Source organism: Vombatus ursinus, unplaced genomic scaffold, assembly GCF_900497805.2.
Source record: "Vombatus ursinus unplaced genomic scaffold, bare-nosed wombat genome assembly UNPS02014778.1, whole genome shotgun sequence".
In the NCBI taxonomy this organism is placed as follows: domain Eukaryota; kingdom Metazoa; phylum Chordata; class Mammalia; order Diprotodontia; family Vombatidae; genus Vombatus; species Vombatus ursinus.
This window is the reverse complement of record NW_020954556.1, coordinates 4,436,867-4,463,366: the sequence shown is the minus strand read 5'-3', so window position 1 is coordinate 4,463,366 and position 26,500 is coordinate 4,436,867. Positions and strand designations below refer to the sequence as shown.

Genomic DNA, 26,500 nt, shown 5'->3' with positions numbered 1-26,500 from the left:
GTCTAATACAGGAGAGAATAGGAAAACCACTTTGTATAAACAAGCTATATCCAGGATTAAAAATAGGGTTAATCAACAGAGGGAAGGCACTAGCATTAATAGAATTGGGAAAGGCTTCCTATGTAAGGTGGAGTTTTACCTGGGACTTGAAGGAAGCCAGGAGGCAAAGATGATGAGGGAGAGCAAGTGCAGAGAAATCTCATTACATTTTGGTTAAAGATACTTCCTGACATCCTGATGGATTTTTAAGTCCTGGAGCTGAAAAACTGGAGAGAGATAGGTAGGGGGCATTCCTTAGATTCTTTTATCTGACAACCTTTGCAAAATTTGTTTTGTATCTCAAAGGACATAAACCCCAATTTGGTTTCCTAGGTGAGCAGTAAGTAATCAGAGAGATGGATGGGTTGCTGATTCCTCCTTATAGAGAAATAGAAATTTGGGTCTATACATGAAGGAGAAAGTGATGAGTTACCTGGGATTTTTCCTGTTTCTTCACAGTGTTGTGGTACTGTGAATAATGTAAAGTGCCCAACTTCCTGGTAAATTAAAGGCTGTTGAACAGTGCAAAGGGAGAGGTCTGACAAATATAATTGTTAAAAAAAATTTTCATTTATTTATTTACTTATTTTTGACAAATTTGATTTTTTAAACAAATGGATAGACTGGATCTTTTTTTTTAAACTTGGTGACTTTGGGCAAGTTACATGACCGCTTTGGGTCTTAGTTTCTTCATTCTTTAAAATAAAGAGCCTAGACTAAGTGATCTCAAAGGGTTGTTTTAGCTCTAAATGCTAGAATTCCATAAGAAGAGTGGGCTTGGATGATAGTATAGTTAGATGGCTCCTAGCTGGTTGAAAGAGTAAACAACTGTACCAGAAACATTGATTAATGGATAATTGTCAATCTAAGTGACAGTCTCTAATGATTTACTGTAGTCAGTCCTTGACCTAATCCTGTTCCATCCTTGGAAGATGATATAAAATGACTTTCTTTTCTTAGTTTGTGCCAACTTGGGATGAATCAGTACTATGCTAGACAACAGATATATTTTGAACAGCTTGCCATGATGGGCAAAATGAACAAGATGCGAGTCAAAAAACTGTAAGAATCAGCATTTTGGTTCAAGAGTAAACTGAATAATTAAAGCAGAGCCCCAGCTTAACAGCAGTTCACTTGGACAAAAAGACTTAGAGGGTCATAGGTGATTGCAAAGTCAGTGTTACTCCTTGTAGGTCATGAATGTCAAAAAGAGAACGTCATGTCGAGCTACACTAACGGAAGGCTAGTGTCCAAAACAGGGAAGTTGAGTCGCTCCTAAAAGAGAGGTGATGGGGTCAGGATGCAAGATAAGATATATGTATTTTGAACATGGCCAATATGGGAATTTGTTTTGTTTATGCATATTTGTCATGAGGGTTTTTTTTTTCTTTCCATTTTGAAGTAAGAGGAGGTAGGAGAGGGTTTAGATGGGTTTGTCCTCAAAAAAAGAAAAAAGAAAGTGGATCATTGAATGAATTTTTGAAAAAATGAACAGAAGGAAGGCCAGAAGGAATCACAGACAAGTAGGGCAGTTTTGAAAGTTACATGTCAATTTTATTATGTACTTAAAAAAAAAGCAAGCTGTACATAAGAGAGATTTGTAGTTTCATGTACAATCCTCTTTTTCTGCCCTATTATGTGTATGGAAATATTCTTTTTGCTTGATGTTTGTTAAGTTTGGAGTAAAAAAAAATTTAAAAATGCCCAAATTTATAGGTGAGAAATTTCTATGAAACAATTTTTTCAGAAAAAAAGTACAAAAATATATTTTCATATTTAAATTACTTCACCTGATTACATGTTCAATGAAGTTTTATTTTTTGGTGTTAATTATTTTTGTTTTCTAATATGTATATTAGAAATTAGAATATTCTATTATGAAGAAAACAATTCAGTTTTAGAAAATGCTTGACAATATATTTTTAGCATTAAAATTCCTTTGAAAGGGACTGATGGCTCTCACTGTACTTTGTGCTTGTCCACGTCACATTTAGAATACTCTGTTTAAAGGAGGGCATTCACAGTATGTAGCATATGTAAAGGACAGCAGCCAGAATGATGAAAGGGCCCAGTAACAAGATGATATATGGAATAATTGGAGGAACTGGGAGTTTAAGTCTGGAGAAGGAAAGAGTTAGAGGAGTTCTGAGAACTTCATTCAAGCATTTGCAGGACTGTCGTCTAGAAGGGGGTGCTTAAATGGGGGACCAGAACTAGAAACACTTGGTGGAAGGCACCAGACATAAGACATAAGGAGGCACTGGGATGTGATTTTACATGCATACATAATATGGTGCTGGTTAGTGGAGCAGTAGCAAATACACATAGTTATTGGCATGAGTGTGTTGTAAGATTTATGACGTAGACGCCTATATTCATCATCCTTAATGCTGAGGGGTTCTTTAGGGGCTCCTAAATAGTCTCATACTTAGAGGACTTCATAGCTCTCACGCTGAAAGTTAGAAGGAGTAAGGACTATAGGTTATAGCTTATAGTGAAGCAATTTGAGGAGAGTTTTTGTGTAGGCTTAGGGGTAGCTAGGTGGCACAATGGATAGAGTGGGTCTGGAGTCAGGAAGGTCTGAGTTCAAATCCTGATATAGACACTTGCTAGCTGTATGAACTTGCACAAGTCACTTAACCCTGTTTGCCTCAGTTTCTTCATCTGTAAAATAAGCCAGAGAAGGAAATGGTAAATCATTCCAGTATTTTTGCCCAGAAAACCCCAATTGGACATGAAAACAACTAGACAACAATAGGAAGAAAAATGAGCGCTCTCCAAAGATGGAATGAATCCTCTTGTGAAGTAGTAAGTGTCCCATCACTGGAGGTGTTCAAGTAGAGACTGGGCCCTTTTGAGACGTTATAGTGCCTACAGCGATTTGGGGGTTGGATAAAATAACCTTTTCATTTCTTAAGCCTCTCTGATTCCAGGAGAAGTACACCTCCCTGTGAAAGGCTTAGTTGTAGGTTAGTTATGATTCCTACTGTTCCATCTGAAGCGTGGACTTCTGGTTGCCTGCTTTTCCTTGGGAAGCACAAACATACACGCTCTCTGTGGTATTCTGTTCCTCATGGAATTTAAATCTGGAATACTCCAGCAGCAGCAGCCAAGCAGTTACCAAAAAGAATGTGTTGAGAATCCTATGTCTACAAGAGCTACTAAAAATGTATGTGGCCTCTGTAGAAATGTTAAATGAAGAGTTATGAAGAAACTTGGAACCAAACAGCTGACCTTCGTGGATAAGGGAGTTGTGGCTCTTCAGTGGTTTTTGACATTTGCAAAACTAAATCTAAAGTTATATTTGGATGAATGTATTCATTAGGCTTTACCTCTATGTAGGCAACATTGTACAGCAGATAAGAAGAGTGATTATTTTTCTTTTTATGTGGATAAATTATGCATCCTTCTATCATTTTAGTCTGCCCATCTGTAAAATGGGCCTACTAGACTCATTCATGGTGTGATGGAAAGAGGCCTGGATCTGGGTCCCTTTCTGAGCTCTATTCTGATTGACTTTTGCCTAGGGAGGCAGCTGGATTAGATCACTTATGTTGGAGAGACAGTTAATTGCAATCTGTGCTTTTCACAAAAGGAAAATGCTGAGCTCTTTTATTTGTTTAGTAAATTGAACAGAATGTGTAATTTTCTAAGTGGGCAAAATTTTATTGATCACAGTTCACTCGTAAATTATAAATATTACTAATTTTTCCCTCTGGTAGGTGATTTCCAATGGCTTTCAAATGTGGTTAATGACTGACCTGTTTATGTAGCCCTCTCTATGCAGAATCGCAATAGCTTACCTTTATAGATCTTTAAAGAGCTCATAAATATATAACAGACATAGCTGACAATGTAATACTAATAATTATTATAGCTAGCATTTGTATAGTACTTTAAGGTTTGCAAAGCACTTTACAAATATTTTCTCTGCACAATAGTTCTGGGAGGTAGGTGCTATTATTAGCCTTGTTTTACAGTTGAAGAAACTGAAATAGAGAGAGGTTAAATGATCCAGGAAGCCTCTGAGGAAGGATTTGAACTCAGGTCTTCCTGACTCCAAGTCCAGCACTCTATCCACTGCATATTCTACTTGCTTCTTAAAAAAAATAAACAAAGCTTTTCTCATTCCACTCGATATACTACATAGTATACATAGTCATATCCTCGTCCTGCAGATGAGGAAATTGAGGCTCAGAGAAGCCTTGTCCAAATTCCCAGAACTAGGAAGTGATAGAATCTGGACCTTGAAGGCAGGTCTTCTTGTGTCGGTCTAGTGTTGTTTTTCTTTCAGCAGAAGGATTCCCTTGCTTTCAAGGTACGAAGTCACTGGGAGAATTCACTAGCTTCTTGAAAGCCCCAAATTCACTATTTGATAACCATCTGCAAGGTCTGTTCCTTAGAGTAGCGGGACCAGGTGGAGTCCAGTGTTTTAAAAGCTTCCTCTCCCACCCTTTCCCCCCATGCTTCTTTAATCACATTCAGCAGCATGTCAATAAATATGGATGTTCCTACAATGTGAGGAGACCTATGCTTTTGAGTTGGGGGAGACATGGTCTAGTGGAGATATGGTCCCCTGCCTTCATACAAGGAGATACAACACATAACACAGATATTTTATGTTGTTGTTTTTCAGTTGTGCCTGACTCTTTGTGACCCCATTTTTTTTTTTGGCAAAGATGCTGGAGTGATCAGCCATTTCCTTCTCTAGCTCATTTTATAGATGAGGAGACTGAGGCAAACAGGGTTAATTGACTTGCCCAGGATCACACATCTACTAAATGTCTGAGGCCAGATTTGAACTCAAGAAGATGAGTCTTCCTGACTCCAGGCCCAGTGCTTTATGCACTATGGCACCACCTAGCAGCATCAAATGTTTTATAGCTTACAATGATAATGAATCGTAATAATTCACATTTATATACTGCTGTAAGGTTACAAAGTTTCCCCTCCCTCTCCCCTCTTCTCCAACTACCATCTGAGGGAAATAGCGCAAGTCTGTTAGATTGTGAGCTCCCTGGGGACAGGGACTGTTTTTTTTTGCCTTCCTTTGTATCCCCAGTACTTGGCACGGTGCCTGGTACTCGTAGGTGCTTAATACATGCTTATTGCCTGACTTACAGCAAGTATTATTATCTCCATTTTAGGTGACTAAACTGAAGTGTAGAGAGTCTAAGTGAGAATCCAGGAAGCAGAGCCAGTATTTCTGATGCCAAATGCCGCACTTTTCCCACAATATCCATCCATCTGCCTCTATTGATTATATAATGAATGTATCAGCAAAGAAAGTGTTATGCGAGGCCCAAGGTAGAAAGGGTGTTACTGATCCAGGATCTCAGGGAGGTTTTGCTTGAGGAGATGGCATTTGAGTTAGGTTTGCAAGGTTGGATAGGAAGTCAAGAGGCTTAGAGGAGCAGGGGGGCCATTCCAGGCATAGGGAAAGGCATGAGACGAGCACAGAGGTGGGAGAATTCTAGGGCATGTTGAGGAGGCAGAGCACATGGCCAGTGGCTCCTTCCCCATTCTGACTCCCTGCACGGCATAGGCATGCAGATCTGCCGTGTCTCACTCTCTTATTTCAGTGCAGCAGTCAGGGGACAATACTGTGAGGGCATCTCAATTTTTGGAGTCATTGAAGTAGAACAGGCTGACTTTTTTTTTTTTTTTGGAGTTTCATAAGGTTTATTTTTTTCTTTTTAAATTTTTTATTTATTTTTAACATTTAAAAACATTGTTGAGTTCTAAATTCTCTCCTTCACTCCCTCCTTCCCCTCCTCCCCCACTCACTGAGAAGGCAAGCAATATGATATCCATTATACATGTGAAATCATGCAAATTTATTTACATATTAGCCATGTCACCAAAAAGAGCAAGAAAAAGTAAAGAAAGTGAGAAAATTATACTTCAGTTTGTCTTCAGAGTTCTTCAGTTCTCTTTAGGTAGATAGCAATTTTCATTATGAGTCCTGAATTGTCTTGGATATTGTATTGATAAGAGCAGCTGTCTTTTACAGTTGATCATCATTATAATATTGCTGTTACTGTGTACAATGATCTCTTGGTTGTGCTCACTTCACTTTGTATCAGTTCATATAGATCTTCCCAGATTTTTCTGAAACCATTCTGCTTGTCATTTTTTTTTTTTTTTGGCAATTGGGGTTAAGTAACTTGCCCAGGGTCACACAGCCAGTAAGTGTCAAGTGTTTGGTCTGAGGCAGGATTTGAACTCAGGTCCCCCTGACTTCAGGGCCAGTGCTCTATCCACTGCACCACCTAGCTGCCCCTGTCATTTCTTATAGTACAATAGTATTCCATCATAATCATATACCACCACTTGTTTAACCATTCCCCAATTGATGGGCGTCCCTTCAATTTCCAATTCTTTGCCACCACAAAAAAGCCACTATCAATATTTTTGTACATATGGATCCTTTTCCTTTTTCTTTGATCTCTTTGGGACACAGACCTAGCAGTGCTATTGCTGGGTCAAAGGGTATGCACAGTTTTATAGCCCTTTGTGTATACTTCCCAAATTGTTTTCTTGAGTGGTTGGATGAGTTCACGACTTCATCAGCAGTTCATTAGTGTACTTATTTCCCCCTCATCCCCTCTAGCATTTGTCATTTCTGATAGGTGTGAGGTGGTACCTCAGAGTTATTTTAACTTTCCTTTTTCTAGTCAATAGATTTTGAGCATTTTTTTCATATGACTATAGATAGTTTTGATTTCTTCTTCTGAAAACTGCCTGTTCATATCCTCTGACAATTTATCAATTTGGAATGGCTCTCATTTTTGTAAATTTGACTCAGTTCTGTACTCAGTATACATTTGAGAAATGAGGTGTTTATCAGAGAAACTTCTTGTAAAACTTTTTTTGATATTACTTCATTGTCTATGGTATCTTTTAGCAAAATGTAGTTACCCTGTTTCTCTCTTTTAATTAGGTTTATTTTTGCTTTTACTTTGTCTGAAATCATGATTGCTACCCCTGCCTTTTTTACTTCAGCTGAAGCATACTAGATTCTGCTCCAGCCCCTTATTTTAACTCTATGTGTGTCTTTCTGTTTCAGGTGTGTCTCTTGTAAACAAGATATTGCTGGATTCTGGTTTCTAATCCATTCCGCTACTTCCTTCCATTTTATGAGGTCATCCCATTCACATTCACAGTTATGATTATTAATTGTGTATTTCCTTCCATCCTGTTTTCTAATATTTATCCTTCTCTTTCTTTTTACCCTGTTCCTATTCAAAAATATTTTTTGCTTCTGACCACTACCTTCCTTACTCCTATCTCCCCTTCCTCTTCACCCAGTGCACCCCTCTTTCTCAACCTTTCATTTTTTTAGGTCATCTCAACATAATCAACTCACACTCATGCCCTTTGTCTTTGTATAAATCTGTCTAACTGCCCTAATAATAATACAGTTTTGAGGACTTACAAGTATCATCTTTCCATGTAGGAATATAAACAGTGTACTGAATATCATATAATTTCTTTTTCCTTTTACCTTTTTATGCTTCTCTTGAGTCTTATATTTAAAAGTCAGATTTTCTATTCGGCTCTGGTGTTTTCATCAGGAATGCTTGAAAGTTTCCTATTTCATTAGATATCCATTTTTTCCCTGAAGGATTATACTCAGTTTTGCTGGGTAGGTGATTCTTGGTTATAATCCATGTTCTTTTGCCTTTTTAAATAATATATTCCAATCCCTCCACTCCTTTAATATAGAAGCTGGTAAATCTTGTGTGATCCTGATGTGGCTCCATGATACTTGAAATGATTCTTTCTGGCTACTTGCAATATTTTCTCCTTGCCCTGGGAACTTTGAAATTTGGCTGTAATATTCCTGGGAGTTTTCATTTTGGTATCTCTTTCAGGAGGTGGTTGGTAGATTCTTTCAATTTCAATTTTACCCTCTGGTTCTAGAGTATAGGGCAGTTTTCTTGTATAATTTCTTGAAATGTCATGCCTGGGCTCTTTTTTTTGATCATGGCTTTCAGGTAGTCCAATAATTCTTCAAGAATCTCTCCTGGATCTCATTTCTAGGTCAGTTGTTTTTCCAATGAGACATTTCACATTTTCTTCTGTTTTTTCATTCTTTTGACTTTGTTTTATTGTTTCTTGATTTCTCATGGGGTTATTAGTTTCCCGTCTTCAGTGATCTTTTATATCTCTTTTTCCATTTGGCCGTTTTTCCTTTTTAAGGATCTTGTCAAGTTTTTTTCTTCAGTGAATTTTTGTACCTCCTTGTCCTTTTGACCTATTCTGGTCTGTTTCCTGAACACAGGTGCAGAGGAGAGCCGAGTTGAGCAATCTTTAACCCCCAGCAGTAGATGAAGGACCACTGCGTGTGGAATAAGCAATAATACATGAAAGGGGTAGTGTGGTTGTGTTGGAGACAAGCTCTACCCTGTGGGGAGGACGAGATGAAATCCCTTTTCCCCGTTATTGGATTGATTGATCCCATGCCTTTGGAGTCACATCATTGTTCCCTGGGGGTGCAGGACTCCTACTTTAGAGGCTGTTCTCCTAGAAGAAGGGAGTCATTGTGATGTCCTCCTGGCTTTTTTGAGTGCCTTGTATTATGGTTTTGCTAGTGCCAAGGAGTATTTGGAGCTGATGGGAGTGTGTAAAGGTTCCAAGGGATGTGAGGATTTCTCACACTCAGAAGTCCAGATGATGTTGCTTCTGGTGATGACACATTTTAAGCTGGAGGGTCTCAGCTGTGAAGTAAATGTGACACATGCAGGCTTTTTCTGTGCCTTAGTGACAGTTAGGTGGTGCAGTGGATAGAGTGCCAGAACTGGAGTCAGGAAGACTCATCTTTGTGAGTTCAAATCTCTCCTCAGACACAGTACTCAGACTAGCTGTGTAACCTTGGGAAAGTCACTTAACCCTATTTGACTCAGTTTCTTCATCTGCAAAATGGGATGTAGAGGGAAATAGCAAATCTCTCCAGTATCTTTGCCAAGAAAACCCCAAATGAGGTCATGAAGAATTGGACATGGCTGAAATGACTGAACAACAAAACAAAGAATATTAAGACAAACAATGGGGATATGTCCCATTCACTTATTCAGTGTTTATGACTCCAGATTTGGCATTAAATCCCAAGTGAAGCTGTCTAGTGCACACAGAGTGACATGAAGGGAAGAGTCCATGATTTTAGGATGTGAGGTAGGAAACTGAATTGTGAGTTCTTTTAAAATCCTGGTACGTCTACTCTGCAAAGTGATAGACTGAAGTCTAAGTGTTCATTCCAGTTGCTAAGTGTGATTCCATTTTTAGCCGGCTTTAATAGCAAGGGAAAAGTAGGCAGGAAGGGAGTGCTGACTATGAAGTGTCTGGCTGCATTTATGTAGTGCTTTATGTTGTCTGTAGAGATAAGGCAAAATAATCTAAACGGGGCCATAACCTTAGGTGTGCAGAGAGAGGCTTTGGAGCCAGAGAAAACCCAGGTTTGAATCTCAGACTTACCAGTGGCTGCCAGTGTGCCCTCAAGTAAGTCACTAACCTTTTAGATCCTCAATTTCTTCATCTGCCAAAATGATGATCTTATGATATTCAGTAGAGCTGGCTCTGGGAGTCTAGACTCCCAAAGTTATTTATGTAATGATTCTATTTTACTAATTTGAGTGTTCACTGAAACAAATATGTAAACTTCAATGTGTGTGTGAAAGTGAAGAATTCTAATGCCTTCATTACACTCGTAGAATAATTCAATCAATACATATTTATTAAGCACCTACTATATGTCAGGCACTGTGCTAAGAGCTGCTATGTTACTCTTAGATATAGGCCTTATTAAGAAGTTGACCCAAAGGAAAGACAACGAACTAATTCTTAGGTTTTCTGGGCTCTTTATTTGTCCTGACTCTGGTCACACTGATGCTTGTATGCTATTCTTTCTTTACCTCAGTTTACGTATTTATGAAATGGAACTAATAAAACTTGCCTTTTCCTGCATCACAAAGATAAGGAGAATAATAATCATTAAAGCCCGTGGAAGGAAGGCAGCATGTTTGCCCTGTGTATAGTGCTGGACTGGAAATCATGAAGACTCATGTTTAAATGCTATCTGAGGCATTTTACTAGCTGTGTAACTCTGGGTGACCCATTTAATCTCCCTCACCCTCAGTTTCTTCATCTACCAAATGGGGATGATAATATCTCCTATGTCAGAGGGTTATTGTGAGGATCAACTCAGAGAATGTATGTAAAAGACTTCTCAATTATAATTATCCTTATATTCACTTGAGAAGGAGCATTATTAACGTTCCTCCAATGTGAAGAGTGTAACCACAATGTTTTTGGCCATCTTCAGGCTGTAAAAAGCCACAAGAAGGATCAGATATTTCTGTGCCAATGTGGTTGAAATCTCTGGCTATATAAATGAGTCAATTTATTCAACAATTATCCGTTCAATGGACATTAATTAGAACACCTACCCTGTATAAGGGAGGGATTGAGCTCAGCAATGAAACAAATGGGCAGGATTAGCAGATCATGGTCTCTTCTTTGGGGATTTTATTAGTGAAGGACTATGTTATTGTAAGCAGTCTAGTAGATACTACCACACAGTAGGTCTGAACCCATACTTTTCCCACCCCCCCCTTCTATCTGTTAATAAAAGAAGTGTTAATGTGAAAGCTGCTACTTGAGGAGCCTGTAGCCAGACTCCCCCAATGGCTTCAGTTTCAGCACCATCCTTCTGAGAGATTGCCTCTTGAAAGCAGTACAACTGCTGTTTGAGAGCAGCGGGTGGGACGACTCCAGCCATCCCCGGGAGCCGATGCTGAGAGCATATTGAAAAGCTGTCTTCAGCCCGGCCCTGCTGGCTCCAACAACCCAGTTCACTGTTTCTGCAGCACAGTGGGGTCTTTGATGCACCAGAAAGAGCTGCTTTTTTTTTTCTTCCTCCAACACCACTGGTTCAGTTCGAAGCTGGTAGATTCCTTCTTTCCCTCAGGGAGAACTTATGTGAGGATTTTCTATGTTTTAACATCTTATTCCGTGAAACTATTTATAATTGTTTGCTGTTCAGCAAACAGTGGAGCTGAACACGATCCTTTCATAGCAGGTCAGTGTCTTCACTCCTCTACTGAAAGTGTTGCTTCAGAGAGCACCGTACTCTCCCAGGGCAAAGCACGTTACGGAGGGCAGACAGCTGCGGCCCCTGAAACACTTTTTCAATTCCTTTTTTTTTTGCATAGAAAAAGTATATTTTTATCCTTCTTTGCTTTTATGAATAACTTAATATTCAAGTGTCTTTCTCTTGCTCATGTTTCATTACTAACCTGCTGCTCTTCAGTCATTAAAACAGAGAGGGAGAAAGGTGATTCAGTGAGTCTTGCCCCAGAACTAATCTCTATTTTTCTTTATCTGTTCCCTCCTTCCCTCCCTCCTTCCCTCTCTCTCTGTCTCACTTTCTTTCTTCCTCTCCCTTTTCTCCTTCTCTTGGTAAATAATGGCAAATAATTACATTTTAACTTAAAACTTTTACTTCCCTGTTTGTTTTTAATCTTGCCATATAATTTGAAAAATCACGCCTGAGTTTTGGAGGTACAAATGTATAGCAATCATTTCTCCATTTGTTTTTGTATTTTAGATTCCTTTAGATTTCGAGGGGAACAACTAAGATGCTTTTTGCCTAGAAGAACAATGATGCTGTTCCATTCTGATGACTTTTTTCCTTTCCTGAGGTAAGTGAAGTTGTCCATCATTAGTTTCTTTAGAAATAAATATATGAAGGAGACAGGTTACTTTTATTGATGTTTAGCAGTAGATTTATGTACATGTACATACACATCTATATAGGATGAAATTTCATTTTATATTTATTGTTATCAGTTTTGTTTTGATCAATAATAAATGATTATTTCAAAATGTAAATAATTTTTCAGAGTAGTAAAGTCATTTGATAACAACCTTTTTCCCCACTTAGTGTGGAGAAAATAAGCATTTACTCACTATGTGTATATTGAGTTTTATGATCTTTTCCAGAATTTACCACTTCTTCTGGATTTCCATCTATTAACTCTTAAGAACCTATTTAGAAACTTTATTCAGTAAAAGAGGAAGAGCATTTGTCTTCCTTTTGGAATTCTGGGGAAAAGAGGCTAGGCTTTCTAAAATGTTCCATCTTTGGGAGAATGAGGAACTGCAGCTTCATTTATGTTAGGAAGATTATGTAAGTGCAGAGGCTTAGAGAACCAAGCTACCCTCCTCTTAACATTGCTTAGTAATGAGGCAGATGGCATAGTGGGTGCATTTTTTAGAACTCTTTAAGGATTCACTTTACCTTTAGCATGGTTCATTTTCTTGGTTTTAGTTTTGGGATATCCCCTGTAACATTGCTCTTGAGCTTTTCCCATCACTAGCTACCATCGAGACCAACTCTTTGCTCAGATATTACAGTATATTTGCTCTTTGTTATTATTATTATTATTTTATAAGTGTGAAGACTCCATTAAGTTTGCGAAATCCAAAAATGGGAAATGAGAAACTGGGTATCTGGTTCTCTTCTTCAAATCCTGCTTCAGCATATAAATGCCTCTTTTTTTTTTTTCTGGTTCCCTCTTCAAACAACTGAACAGAGATGAAAATAGATAAGCTCAGTCCACATACCTTTCAGGAAGTACCTTATTTCCGTTTTAACAAATCCCTCTAGAGATTTAGTGCATGATTTTACATTTTTCCTCATCCTTTTTATCACTTAGAGTAAGAGGAAAGAGCATTATCTAAAAGCATTTATTATTATTATTATTCATTCATGGAATATCTCACAATTCATACTTAGAATGCAATGAAGTGTATACTTCTAACAGAGTACATTTGAATCGTTAATCATGGAAAGAAACAACTCAGATAAAAGTCATTTCTGCAAATAATTGCAACTGATTATAATTGCCCACGAATTCTTTTCTAAGTAATAATATAGAGGTAAAAAGTAGGTAAGAAGGGTTTGGTGTCAGCCTAGGGGGTGGATGTAATGATGTTTGATGGGTTTGGGTCTGGGATTGGTTAATGAGTTTGAAAGTGTTTTGGTGGATAAGAGAAAGAGAATTCTCTTTAGATGACCTTAACCGAATACAATTACTAAAAAGTTGAAATTATATGCATATTTATTTATGTAACTTTTATGAAGCATGGAATCTATGCTCTCTTCATTGTGAGTACTTGTTTGGTACAGGTATCAGCTGCTCCACACCTACCTTATTTTGTATGCTTTTTGTCCATGTCTTTCTATATATCCTCCACAGAGGTTAATTTTAAACACTCTCATGATCTCTTAAAATTTGGTGGATATTTGTGTGGTGGGAAAGAAATAATGTTTGTTTTGGACCAGACTTGAAATCTCATTGGTATTATGAACTCCCAGTGTGGAAAATAGCTCAAACAATGCAGATGTGCATCTGTTCTGCAAATTATAGAGTTGTCTAGGACACTGAGGATTAGTGACTTGCTCAGTCACATAGCCGGTGTGCAGTCAAGTAAGGCTTAAACCAGGTACTTCCTGAACTCAAGAATGGCATTGTGTCCTCTTACCTATCTTACTTCAGAGACTATCAAGTCCACCCTCCTCTCCCAATTTACAAATAAAGAAAATTAAGGTCTGTGAAGGTTAAATGACTCACCTAAGGTCACAAGTAGTAAGTGTTGAGAGGTAAGAGGTCTTCTGGCCCCAGAGTCAGTATTCTTTCTATTGTACTATAGTGATTGTTAATCAAAAGTCACAACTCCACAAGATATGGGTAATAACTTGATTTATTATAAGGGAAAGGTACATGCATGTGGGAACTCCTTATACCAAGGAGTCTGCCCTGCAGACCATGCCTTGGATATTTATGGGGTACACCAAAAAGGCTTTAAAGTACTATGTAAATATACACTCTTGTTTAGTAATATATCACAATTCATGGCACATTGACATTTCGTAAATATTCATATTATTTATTATTATGTCACTAATAGAAAATAAAATGTTACAGATACTTTAGGGGAAGTGTGTAACCAGCCAGTGTAGATGTAAGCATATACACAGCAGGCTGTGTTATGATTTAATAAATGTGTTATTGAGGGCAGCTAGGTGGTACAGTGGATAGCGTACTTATAGTTAGGTAGACTCATTTTCCTGAGTTCAAATCCAGCCTCAGACACTTACTAGTTGTGTGACCCTGAACAAGTCACTTAACCTGTATACCTCAGTTTCCTCATCTGTAAAATATACTGGAGAAGGAAATGGCAAACCACTCCAGTATTTTTGCCAAGAAAACCCCATAAGGGGTCATGAAGAGTTGGACATGACTGAAATGACTGAACAGCAAAATGTGTTATTTAACAAAAACTGATATCATCCTTCTCTATGCTAAGATGTTAGTAAGACTGGAACATGGAGGATCTTAAAAATCATCCTTTCATTGCATTTTTGCTACATCTGTATTAGCACAGTCTTCATAGTTTAGGGACTCACATTTTAAGTGGATTTTTCAATTCAAGAAATGTTTATTGACTGACTGCTCGGTATAAAGTAGTAAAAAAGAGAGATGGTTTGATTAGGTTGGATTTGGGCTAGACCTAAATTTAAAAATCATTACTTAAGTTCCTATGATGAGCAAGGCACTGGTGCTAGGTGTAGAGGAAGGTACATAAATAAATAAAACATAGTTCCTGCCCTCAAGTAGAGTACTGTCTAGCAGAGGAGATAGGACATGCATGCAAATGATTCTAACAGAAAGTAGAATTTGGATTTTCCATGATTGCACACATACAAGTCATATCAGATTGCTTACTGTCTTGGGTGGGTAGGTGGGAAAGGGATAGAATTTGGAACTCAAAATTAAAAAAAAACAACAAATGTTAAAAATTGTTTTTGCATGTAATTGTGGGAGATATTTTTTTTTAAAAAAAGTAGAATTCAGTTACTGTATAAGAATAGGGTAAAGTACTATGACAATTCAGAAGAAAGAAAGGTCATTTTTAGTTTGAGTTGGGAGATTAGGAAAGGCTTCGTGGAGGAGATGGCATTTGAAGATGGCCTTCAAAGACGGGTCGGGGAGAACATTTCAGGTACGAGAAAGGAGGATAGATTTCTAGAATTTCTTAAAGTGTTATTAAACATTGGAATAAGTAATTTAGGGAGTCAATAAATGTACTCCTAGAGATTTCCTTAACAATAATATTATATAAATTATATAATATTGTATTATTATATAACATAAAATAGTATTCTATTATACATGATAATATACATACTACATAATAATATTACAAATAGTATTGCCTTTAAGTAAGTACTGATTTATGTGGTCTTTGAGGTCGTTTGTAGCTCTTGAATTCCATGAAGTTTGAATGACCTTGGATACCAAATAGCATAAAATGGTAACACAATAACTTCATACTCTGTTTTCTCTTGGTTTAACAGAAAACTAAACCAGGTAGATCCTTCTTTATAGTGTGGACTTTAAAAAAATCTCTTCTCATATAAAAAAAGGGGATCTAGACTCAGTTTACTTTGTTGTTATTGTTTAATCATTTTAGTTGTATACAACTCTTTGTGACCCAATTTGGGGTTTTCTTGGCGAAGATACTGTAGTGGTTTGCCATTTCCTTCTCATACAGATGAGGAAACTGAGGCAAACAGGGCTAAGTGACTTGCCTAGGGTCTTAGGAAGCTTCAACTTTGGTCATTCTAGGATTTCTGTGACTACTCCTGAATCACACAGAATTTGTTTTTCTGTAGATTAAGACTATCTTAGGAAGTAGTCAGGAACTTAATATCGTATGCCATATACCTGGTAATTCAGTAGTCCTCAGCCCAATTTTAAATTATTACTTTTGATTGACATATAATTTGGTCTATAAAATAACTTCTTTTCTTCTTTGTTTTGTATCATTGGTTTAGCTTTTTACATTTTCTTTGTCTTCCTGATTCATAACTGGAAACTTATCAAAATGACTTGTACATAAATACTTCAGTTTGCTATGTACCTTAGGTTGTCTCTGGGAGTGCTTATCGTCCTTCATCGTTTTAAGCATTATTTTTTTCTCTTTTACACAATATATTGGAGAGGGCTGAGTTCTCATTGTGTGCTAAATTATTAATGTCCTATGTAATGTCCCAATAAGGCAATCTCACAGTGGCACAGCCTTTTTCCTGCTGTCCATTCATCTACCTGTGGCCGCATCTGTTGAGAAGGGCAATTTCAGTCTGTATTGAAAAGCTTCTAATCTTACTTTTGGAAGGGAGAGGGCTGATTGATTTATTTGAGGATCTTTCAGATTGTTGAAAATTTTCAAGAAGATTTGAAAAAAAATCTAGTCCCTCATATCCCCAAATCATGAGCTTAAGTCTTCTTTAAAGGCCAGTTTTATCTTGAAATTACATTGGGAAGAAAAATATGGAGTCAATGCAGTGGAATGGATTTATTTCAGGAGTAAAGGGGAAGATGAAAGCAGAGTACAGTGAGAATGATTTGGGTCCTGTTCGAAGACCACAGATAAAATCTTAGGACATAAAATTGGAGAGATGTTTATATCTGTCAACAAGCTACCTTTTTTCATTTGTTAAGGATTTAGAAAAAAATTTAAAGATAGGAAAGGATACAAATACAATAGCTGCTTTGTATTTGTGAGGTATTGAGATTTGATGGAACCATCCTATCCTTCCATCATTGGATTTGGATTCAGGAGTCTTGAGTTCAAATTCTGGTGCTCCTATTGACTATGACTTCGTGACATTTCTCACTGGGCCTTAGTTGGGCTTGGACTAGATGATCTCTTAGTTCCCTTCCAGCTCTAAATCCTATATTTGACCTTAAACAGAAAGAATATTAGATGTGGTATAGAGGGGTAAGCAGCTAGGTGGCACAGTGGATAGAGTGCCAGGACTGGAGTTCTTGAGTTCAAACGTGACTTCACACATTTCGTAGAACTCTGTGACTCTGGGCAAGTCACTTAACCCTGTTTGCCTCAGTTTTCTCGTCTGTAAAATGAACTGATGAAGGAAATGGCAAACCACTCCAGTATCTTTCCCAAGAAAACCCCAAATAGCATCACTAAGAGTTGGACACGATTGAAACTACTGAACAACAACAAAAATAAATATAATGATAGCACACTAGGTACTATTATTTATCTTTGTCTTACAGATGAGAAAACTTAAGCAGACATATGTGACATCCTTGGGGAGGGTCGCACAACTAGTAAGTGTCTGAGGCTGGATTTAAACTCAGGTCTTCCTGATTTCATGTCCCATGTTCTATCTACTGCTCTACCTAGCTGATATTCTCCTTCCATGGGATGTCTTTCCTCCTGCTTTTCACATCTCTTAGTCCTTCTCATTCTCTAAGGCCCAGCTTAAGTTCCTCTGTGTCCTGTAAACCTTCATCCATTCGCAATTTTTGTTTCATTTATGCCTAACACCACATGACTTGGCAATTGTTGTCCAGTTATTATTTAATGCATGTCAGGTTTATTTTCCCAACTAGATTGTAAGCTGTTTGAAGGCAGGAGGCATGTCACACACACACACACACACACACACACACACACACATTTTGGTAGCCCCACAAAAGGTCTCCTTTAGTACTTTACCATGGGGTGAATATGACAATTTCTTTAAGCTTATGCCAGGAAGCAAAAGGTGTGGCCCATTCTCCCAAACTCTATAGTTATCACTTCCACATCTCTACTTTCCCCATCATGGTTTTGATATATCATGGATTGGCATAAGAAATTAAATGGGAATTTTGGGGGTTTTTTTGTGAAAGCTGCATATGACATGCAAAGACCAGCAGGTGACAGAAAATTTCTAGTTTAGAAACTCAGAAATGTATAATATATATGTATAGTATTGCATACTATCAACATATTTTATCTTTTAATACCACAATAATTCAGACTTCTCTGGCACAAAGAGAGGGCCAAAAAATTTTATGTGGATTTTCTAGATTGTAGGGGGTCTGAGCTCCTAACCCCAGTGAGGTTGAAGGGGTAACTGTGCTTTCAAGCCTCTTCTCAAGGGAATAGCTTAATTAAATTCAGAGGGGCTTTCACCACATTGACTACAGGATAATGAATTTTTTGCCTTCAGTGAGGACTACTTTTTTTTTTCAACCTTTCTTTGTATCCCCAGCACTTAGCAAGGGACCTGGCACATAGTGAAAGTTTATTAAATGCTTGTTGACTGACTTATTGTTTGTTTTCATAGAGACCCTGTATTGCTTTATTTACTAGGGAGGAAAACTGAGGCCTAGGAATCACTGACTTGTCTAAATATACAGAGGTAATTGAGCCATAGGAGAGGTAGGATTTTTCACTACACCATATTTTAGGCTGTGTATCACTGAAGCACTTGGTTGCTTTTATTTGCTAAAATTTTTTTCATACTAGGAAGAACTATTGAAAAATTTGGACAGTGGTAAAAATTTAGTTTGGGTAGCTAGATGGTGCAGCAGATAAAGTGCCAGGACTGGAGTCAAGAAGACTCATCTTTTTGAGTTCAGATCTGGCCTTGGACACTTAGTAGTTGTGTGACCCTGGGCAAGTCTCTTAACCCTATTTGACTTGGTTTCTTCATCTATAAAATGAGCTGGAGAAGGAAATGGTAAACTATGCCAGGACTTTTGGCCAGAAAACCTCAAATGTGGTCACGAAGAGTTGGACATGACTGAAAAATTACTGAATAGCAACAAAGATTTTGTATGCATTTTGCCAGGCTGAGTTACCACCTAGGTTTACTGTCATCATGGTAAATTGGTCTGTTCAGGTTTTAAAAATCTCTTTTAATTTTTAATTTTGATAAGTCTAATTTAAGAAAATTAATAAATATTATGGAGAGAAAGTATTCAATATTTATTTTTCTATCGTAAGATTTCCTTTCCAACATTGCTTTTATATTTATTCTTAAGCTCTTATTCAGAATGAACAACTTCCCCTATTTTCTCCTTCAGAGATATTAATTCTTAGCTTGGACTATTTGTATGAAATTTCTTTAAAATTTCGTTCTAAAGCTAGAAGCAGAGAAGGCTGCTCTCATCTGTGGTAGAAAAAAGCACGGCTGATTTTAGTGTTTGGATCTGATTGTTTCCAAGGGGCTAGATGCTTCCATCAGCCCAAGAACGCACTCTCTTCTTGTTTCACATCACCAACTGGTACCCTGGTGGCTTGAGAGAATGCAGTTTCAAAGCACTTAGCTTATTATACACAGGGAGGAGCTTTTTAGATGCCTATGTAACATCATTTCAAGGAGAAATTAAAATGGAATTTATATTGGGTAGCTTCCAGAACATGCTAGGTGATGGTGGCAAAGGAAGGAACTGATGAAGCAGTTAGAAGTTTGAGGTAAGAGAAGTGATAGAAATTGGAGAAAAGGAGAAGAGGGAGGAAGGGTATGTAGTTCTGAGCCATGGCCATCAGTCTGGCTCAGATCTGTACCCTGCTAATGGAACTGCTCTCACAGAAGGACCCCTTTGACCTCCTAATTCCCAAATCCAGTGATTTTCCTTCTCGATTCTCTTTTCTCCTTTTGGACTCTGACAGTCCCTGTCCTGGATTTTCTCTTACCTCGCCGATCACTACTTCTCTCTTTCTTCTGTTCTTTCTGCTTCTTCCTCTTCATTCTCTTCTCTTTCCTCTCTCTTGTCATCTTCCCTCCCTCCTTTTCTCTTCTCTCTCACTAAATTCTCTCCTGGTGATCTTATTCATACTCTGGGTGCTTTTAACCTTGCCTGCAGGCCACGTGTTTCAAGTATTTCAAACTACGTGGTAGTATGACAGTATTACTGTCCACCTGTTAATAGCCTGTTAGTTCCTGGCATTAAGTAGGTTTCTGAGTGCCGGCCTCACACACAAATGCAAATCTTTAAAGTGACAGTAAATTGCATCGTGAAGATGGGGCCAATGTATCTGGTAATGGTTGTGAATTCTGAGAGCATGAGTTGTGACTATCTCCAAAATGTTTTTATTCATTTTGTAATTGTTCTGTACACATATATATGTGTGTGTGTATACACACACACACATACATGCATACACACATACACACACATACATGTTGTCTCTTGTTAGAATGTAAGTGCCTTGAGGGCAGGAGCTATTTCACTTTTGTCTCTGTATCCCCAGAGCTCAGTTCAGTGTCTGGTATATAGTAAGTGCGTAATAACTGCTTGTTGATAAATTGATGTCTTAGTTCATATGCATTGTGGAAGAATATGACTTACAAAATTGCTTGTCTTTGTCTGGAAGAGAATGGTTCCCAGGGCATTTTTTTTTCCTAAGTAATCAAGGTGAGATTCAGACTGTGAGTGGCAAGAGAAGGAACTGTGATTCAGTAAGAGAAGTGAAGCAGTGTAAAATGATGGAAGAGCCCTAGATTGGGAGTCAAAAGAGTTGGGGTGAAATTCCAGCTCTGCCACTTCCTAGCTTTATGACCTTGGACCGGTCACCTCTGGACTAGAAGATCTCTAAGATCTTTCCCATCACTTAACCTTTAATCCGATGATACTGAAGCGAAATGAAACAAGAAAAAGCCAAAAATATTGAGATTGAGGAAACTCACATTCAGAGGGATTTGAGTGGAAGCATTTAAGCTCACCACTTACCTTGTCCCCATGTAACAAGTGCCAAGGAGAAGAACAATAGGGTGAATAGGACTTAAAGACCCACCATAGAATGTATAGCATGTGATCCCAAACACAAATATTTGTAGCAAAGTGAAAATAAAACCTTCGGATGCAGCCTTAAATAGCATGTAGCTCTCTTTAGATCTGAATTTCGGCAGAAAGGCAGTGGGAACAAGGCAGTCTTCCAGAGCTGGTTTCAGGCTGACAGATACTGAATTTCATTTTTGTTCATACATTTTTCCATTTGTCCATTGCTTCTTAATCTGCTCCATTGTGACTCAGCCTAGAGACATCCCTTGCTGGGTTTTATTGCATTGCTGATAACTGCAGATTGTTTTAAGTTACTTAACTTTTGTTTAAATGATTAGAATATAAGGCTGTAAACACTGGGACTTCTGTCATACTCCTGTTTGGCAAAGGAAGGTGGGAAACTCTTTTTGTAGGGGTTTGAGCTTTCTAGCTGTTCCTCTTTATGCTGCTGCAATTTCTCAGAAACCTGACAAAGGCACATGAGCCCTCCTTGGTCCCTGAACAAGTCATAGGGGAATCCGAAATCTTAAGCAAACATCATTTCAGTAGAGGGGAAGAAAAAAGCATGCATTACCATTTTTTAAAATAAAGAACAATGTATATTCAGTACAGTTTTTAAAATATTATTAATGGAGTTTCCTCCAAAAATCTTGAGAAATTTAAAATTAAAATGAAGAATGTGATATCAACTAGAGAGAAGGTGATTACTAGATAAGCAATGAGCTGTAGAAGAGAGAGCCTTGAAATTAAAGTCAGGGGAAACTTAGCTGTGTGAGCATGGGCCAATTACTTTACATCTCTGTGTGTCAGTTTCCTCCTCTGTGAAATGGTAACCGTTATATTTACGCCATAGAGCTTGGGGATCAAAATAGGTAACATATGTAAAGTGCTTTGCAAACATTAAGTAATATATTCATGGTAATAACTATGGATATTATTAGGACCTCATTTTCTTTTTCCCTTATACAATATGAAATATTTCCCTTAACTGATTACTTTAGACTGTAGAACATTTTGCCTAGTCTTGTCTTTTCCTGGATCTATTCCCCCACTTTATGAAGAATGGTTTTAAAAAATTCATTTTGTAGTTACCAGACTTTCTCATTTCTGTACTCACATCCTTGACTTTGTTTTTCCCCTCTATTGTATTTTTATTTCCGTGAGGTAGGAATCTGGTTCTCTGTTGTGACCCTGACCTTTCTCCTCTCCTATTACTGCTTTTTTTAAACTGTTTTTGGTCACAACTGAAATGGAAACATTTTTTTTTTTTACATGATGTGACAAAACTACCTAAGGCATTCTCAAACAGTCTCCCTGGCTTTGTCTTTGGTCATTATTATTGCTTCCCAGGAACCAGAGGGGAAATTCTCCCATGTGGGCCTCAAGTTTGGGACTGTAGCCCAGCTCCACATTCCTTTAATATACCCCATTGACCTTCTTATGGATCACTCACTAGGTGCTTAATTATTAAGGGCGCAAACCTACATTACTCTGGAATGAGGAAATCTCAGGGCACAAGCTAGAGGTTCCACAGTGGACCACATCAATTTGAGAGTTCTCTCCAGTCATGCAGATTGCAACCCATCTACACATGCCCATTTGGTAAGAATCATCTACGTCTCCTCAAAGATCTGTTGTAGGAGGGCCACTCAGCCTGCTTAGGGGCCTTCCTTGCTTTCTTCTGACATCACCAAAATGTCATAACACTGCCATGACACTGGTAAAATGTTTGCTTTGAAAAGATGTGCTGTTGCTTTCATGGAAAACTTGGGGGTTAGTAAAAGTACTAGTCCAGAATCCTCTCCCCATCTTTGTCAGTTCTAGACCTAGTTCATTATTCATCTCTTGCAGATATATAGGCATCTATCTCTATCTTTGTCCCTATCTCTACCTCTATATATCTGTTTTTCTCTCTCTATTTATTTGTGTCTACATATTGTTAGATAAGCTTTATAAGGTAGATAATCCTATGTTGAAATCTGACCAATAGACATTCATCATCCATTTAATCTTTCCTGTATGGATGGACAGGCCAAACTCTTTTCAGTGATTTCTTGCTTCTTCCAGGAGGCTCTGCAATGTCAAAGAACTTAATGTGGTCAGCATAGTATCATTGCTCACTATTCACAGGGGGATCTCACTATTCACTGGGAATCCCTCCTCATCCTGGACTCTGTACTGTATCTCCTCCTCCATAATAGTGGTGAATACTTTTGGCAAGCACATAGCTCCCTGTTTTATACAACTCTCTTGAGGTTGATTATTAGAAGATCATTGAGCTGGGCTATAGTCAGTTCTATTATAACTCATTGTATTTATTCTTAAAAATTACTGGGCTATGCAAAATCACATAATAAGAACCACAGGGTTTATGAGGAAAATGAGGTTAAGGGCACAATACTCAAAAACTTCATCAGTGACACATTAAAAAAGGAATAAAAAATAGGATAGTTTTATACATGTTAAATGATTAACAAATATATAAATACTAAAGTAAATAATACAATATCCATAGCCTTGGGCTTTTGCTTGACCAGGGTCTAGGTTCCCAAAGTAAAATCATGGCAGATGAGAGGGTGGTCTTAGTGGGCCAAATTGGGGGGAAGGTGTGGGTGGCGGCAACCAGCCCTCTTCAGTTCCTCCTGAACCAAAAGATACATAGTAAATGTGGAACTTTACCTTGAAAAAGACCTGAAATTTGCTTGCAGAAGTGGGTGTTGGAAGGTTCGCAGCTTATGAGTTATTATAAAAATGGTACAGCTTTCTGTGTTCTTGTTGTTTCTGGACAAAATTGTGCGTAAGCAAACACAAAATTCCTGTTATACTCCAGTCATTCCCTAATATGTCACTCATGTTGCAAGAAATTCACATTTTCAAAATAATCAGTTACAGAAGAACTGACTGTTTTTTTGTTGTTCTATCTTCTGAAGAATCTTACTTGATACATAGATGAGAGACATCTTGTTGCAAAAAAGCCTGTAAGGCAGTATTTTATTCTACTGAGTAATACGCTTTTTCATGATCAATAACAAATAAGCACAATGGGATCTTTCATTATCTGCATCTTTCATTCAATTGTGAAATAGTAAAGACGTGGTCCATTGTTAAATAACATTTGCGAAAACCACCATTTCCAACTGATACCCTATTTGAGCATGGCCTCAGTTGTGTATGGATGATCCTCAAAGATCTTGCAATGGTAGGAGAGTAGGCATATAGGAAGATAATTGTTTATGTTTTCTTGGTCACTTTTATTTTTTTTTGGTAATCATTAAGTTCAGAGTTTTCTATGGCTTTACTATCTTACTTTCCTTTAGATACCTTTTAAATAAGTGTTTCAGGACATTCACAACTATATCTCTAGCCTCTGTCATGGATCCCCTCTAGATCAATCCAGCTGCTTTTCCTGTCTTTGTTCTCTTTGGTGCCATTTCTATTTCTACTATAAGCACTTAAGACACTGTGATGCTATGGTGTAAGTGTGATGATTCCACTCTCCATGATGGAGAAAATTTTTTTTCAAATAATTAAATTATTTTTTCTATTTTTCTACTGGTTTTCATCCTCCCCTCCCCCCTTTCATTCTTGAATGCCTTTGGGATGCCTTTGCTTAATTGGATAACTTGTCAAGCTTTTTTAAGATTGGTTTTACCATTCACTGCTTCTCTCTGCTTTATGGGATGACACGGTTCATCATCCTCTCCTGTCAGATTTTACTGATGAGTTTATATTCTAATCTAATGTTGTCTTTGGTAGCCATTGCTGTCAATTTGGCAACCAAGTCAAATGTTTGTTGACCAAGAACTTTTTGGGCACTTTTGGTCTCCTTGTTTAATACAACAAGTTGATTTACGCTGCTTTAATTTCTGAGTAAAATGATTAAAATTGTTGTTGACATTATTTTTTTTTCATTTACTATTTTAAAATTTTTAATAATTTGATACAGTAGGGTTAAATTTTCTTAACCATGCATCATGTCTTTTTCTTATTGCTCTACTTCTTGATTATTATAAATTCTGATAGTAGTAGCTCAGTAATAGCTAGCACATTCATAATAAGACTTTTCCTGTTAAAATGTAGTCAGCTTCATTTTTTGTGATATACTTTTTAATCTTCACTACTAATTCTTTTTTTTAAATAAAATGTTCATAATATAGAGAAGCATGAGGTTTCTATATAACCTGTAAGTTTTAAACCTCTCTCATTTCTTTCTCCTGAACCATATATTTCCATATATTTCTCCTTATCATCAACTTTTCTCATCTGATTTGATTTAGAGGGTTTGATCAACTTCGGAGAATTTCTCTATTATTTTGTCCTCAGCAACTGGTGTTAGTTGGTTATATTAATGGAAAATAATTCTCATCATTAGGGAGATTGCATCAACTTTAGTACTCACACTTGAACAGTACTCTCTATAGCATTAGCCCCTCTGATTGGAGGACTGGATAGTGGAGAAAAGGACTCCTCTCAAAGCCTCCATTTAAAGAGGATACAGAGAACTCACAGCCCAACCATTTCCTAACAGCTTTACTCTTGGATTTGACTCTACCATCATCATGCCCCCTGGCTGGATACCTCCTCTCCTTCCTTCCCCCTTTCTATTTTTAGGTTCCTTTTGTGTGTTGTCTTCCATCATTAGATTGCAAGCTCCTTGAAGACAGAGATTGTTTTTCTTCTTATTTATATTACCAGTGCTTAGCATAGTACCTGGCACATTATCGGCATTTAATAAATATTTATTGTGTGGTGTTCTTTTTGCAAATACTTACCATTTGTACTGTAATACATTATGACCAACTGTCCCACAAAATAATATTTTTTGGAGCTTTTTGCCATATAATCAGACCTACTCTGCTAACTCCTTTATTTTTTCTCTGAAGAGTACCTGTGAATTATCCTTCTATTTAGCTATGATTTCTTGCTTCTATCTGTTTTTGATTATAGCAAGAACTTTTGTTAACATTCATTTTTAAAATTTTTGGGTTCCAAATTATTTTCCTCCCTCTTGCTCCTCCCCCATCCATTAAGAAGTCAAACAACATGATATCCATTAAGATACCCATGTGAAGTCTTGTAAAACATATTTTATATTAGCCATGTTGCAAAATCCCCACCCCCCAATCCAAGAAAAATATAGAAAATGAAAAACAATATGCTTTAATCTGTACTCAGAATTCATAAGTTCTTTCTCTGGAGGCGGATAATATTTTTCATCATAAGTTCTTTGGAATTGTTTTAGATGATTATATTAATCAGAGTAACTAAGTCTTTCATAGTTGATCATTATTACAATATTGCTGTTACTGTGTACAATGTTCTCCTGGTTCTTCTCACCTCACTTTACATCAGTTCATATGAGTCTTACCAGGTTTTTCTGAAACCATCCTGTATAACATTTCTTATAGCACAATAGTATTCTATCACAATATATACCACAACTTATTCCACCATTCCCCAATTGATGGACATCCCTTCAGTTTTCAATTTTTTGCACCACAAAAAGAGCTACTATAAATATTTATGTACATATAGGTCCTTTTAAGAATGTCGTGATTGATATGATTCCTCCAGAAATATGCCTTATGTTGATCTTTGACCAAGGTTTTCACATTTAGAGTATCAATAATCAAATTGAAATTTGTCGCAGGTTTTAAAACTATGTAGGACTCCCTCTCCCCATTTCTTTCACTCTGCTGCTGTCCTAGAAGAAGCAGAGGATGACTTATAGGACTGGGAGCCATTTTTTGTTTTTCTCTCTTTATAGATTGCCATTGTAAAAAATGTTTCCTAATCAGTTGGCCAGA

General features: G+C 37.4%; 1 protein-coding gene across 8 annotated transcripts in view; it reads left to right on the top strand.

The window, feature by feature from the left end:
• Positions 1-26,500, top strand: part of CSGALNACT1 (chondroitin sulfate N-acetylgalactosaminyltransferase 1) — a 400,361-nt gene that overhangs the window by 146,600 nt on the left and 227,261 nt on the right. For 6 of the 8 annotated variants that reach the window (XM_027865511.1, XM_027865507.1, XM_027865514.1 and 3 more), the window contains one exon: positions 11,648-11,741. The gene's annotated coding sequence lies outside the window, so the exon portion shown is untranslated. Of the gene's footprint in view, positions 1-11,368; positions 11,383-11,647; positions 11,742-17,189; positions 17,244-26,500 lie in introns of those variants that run through there. The other 2 variants (XM_027865509.1, XM_027865512.1) reach the window with 2 other exon arrangements.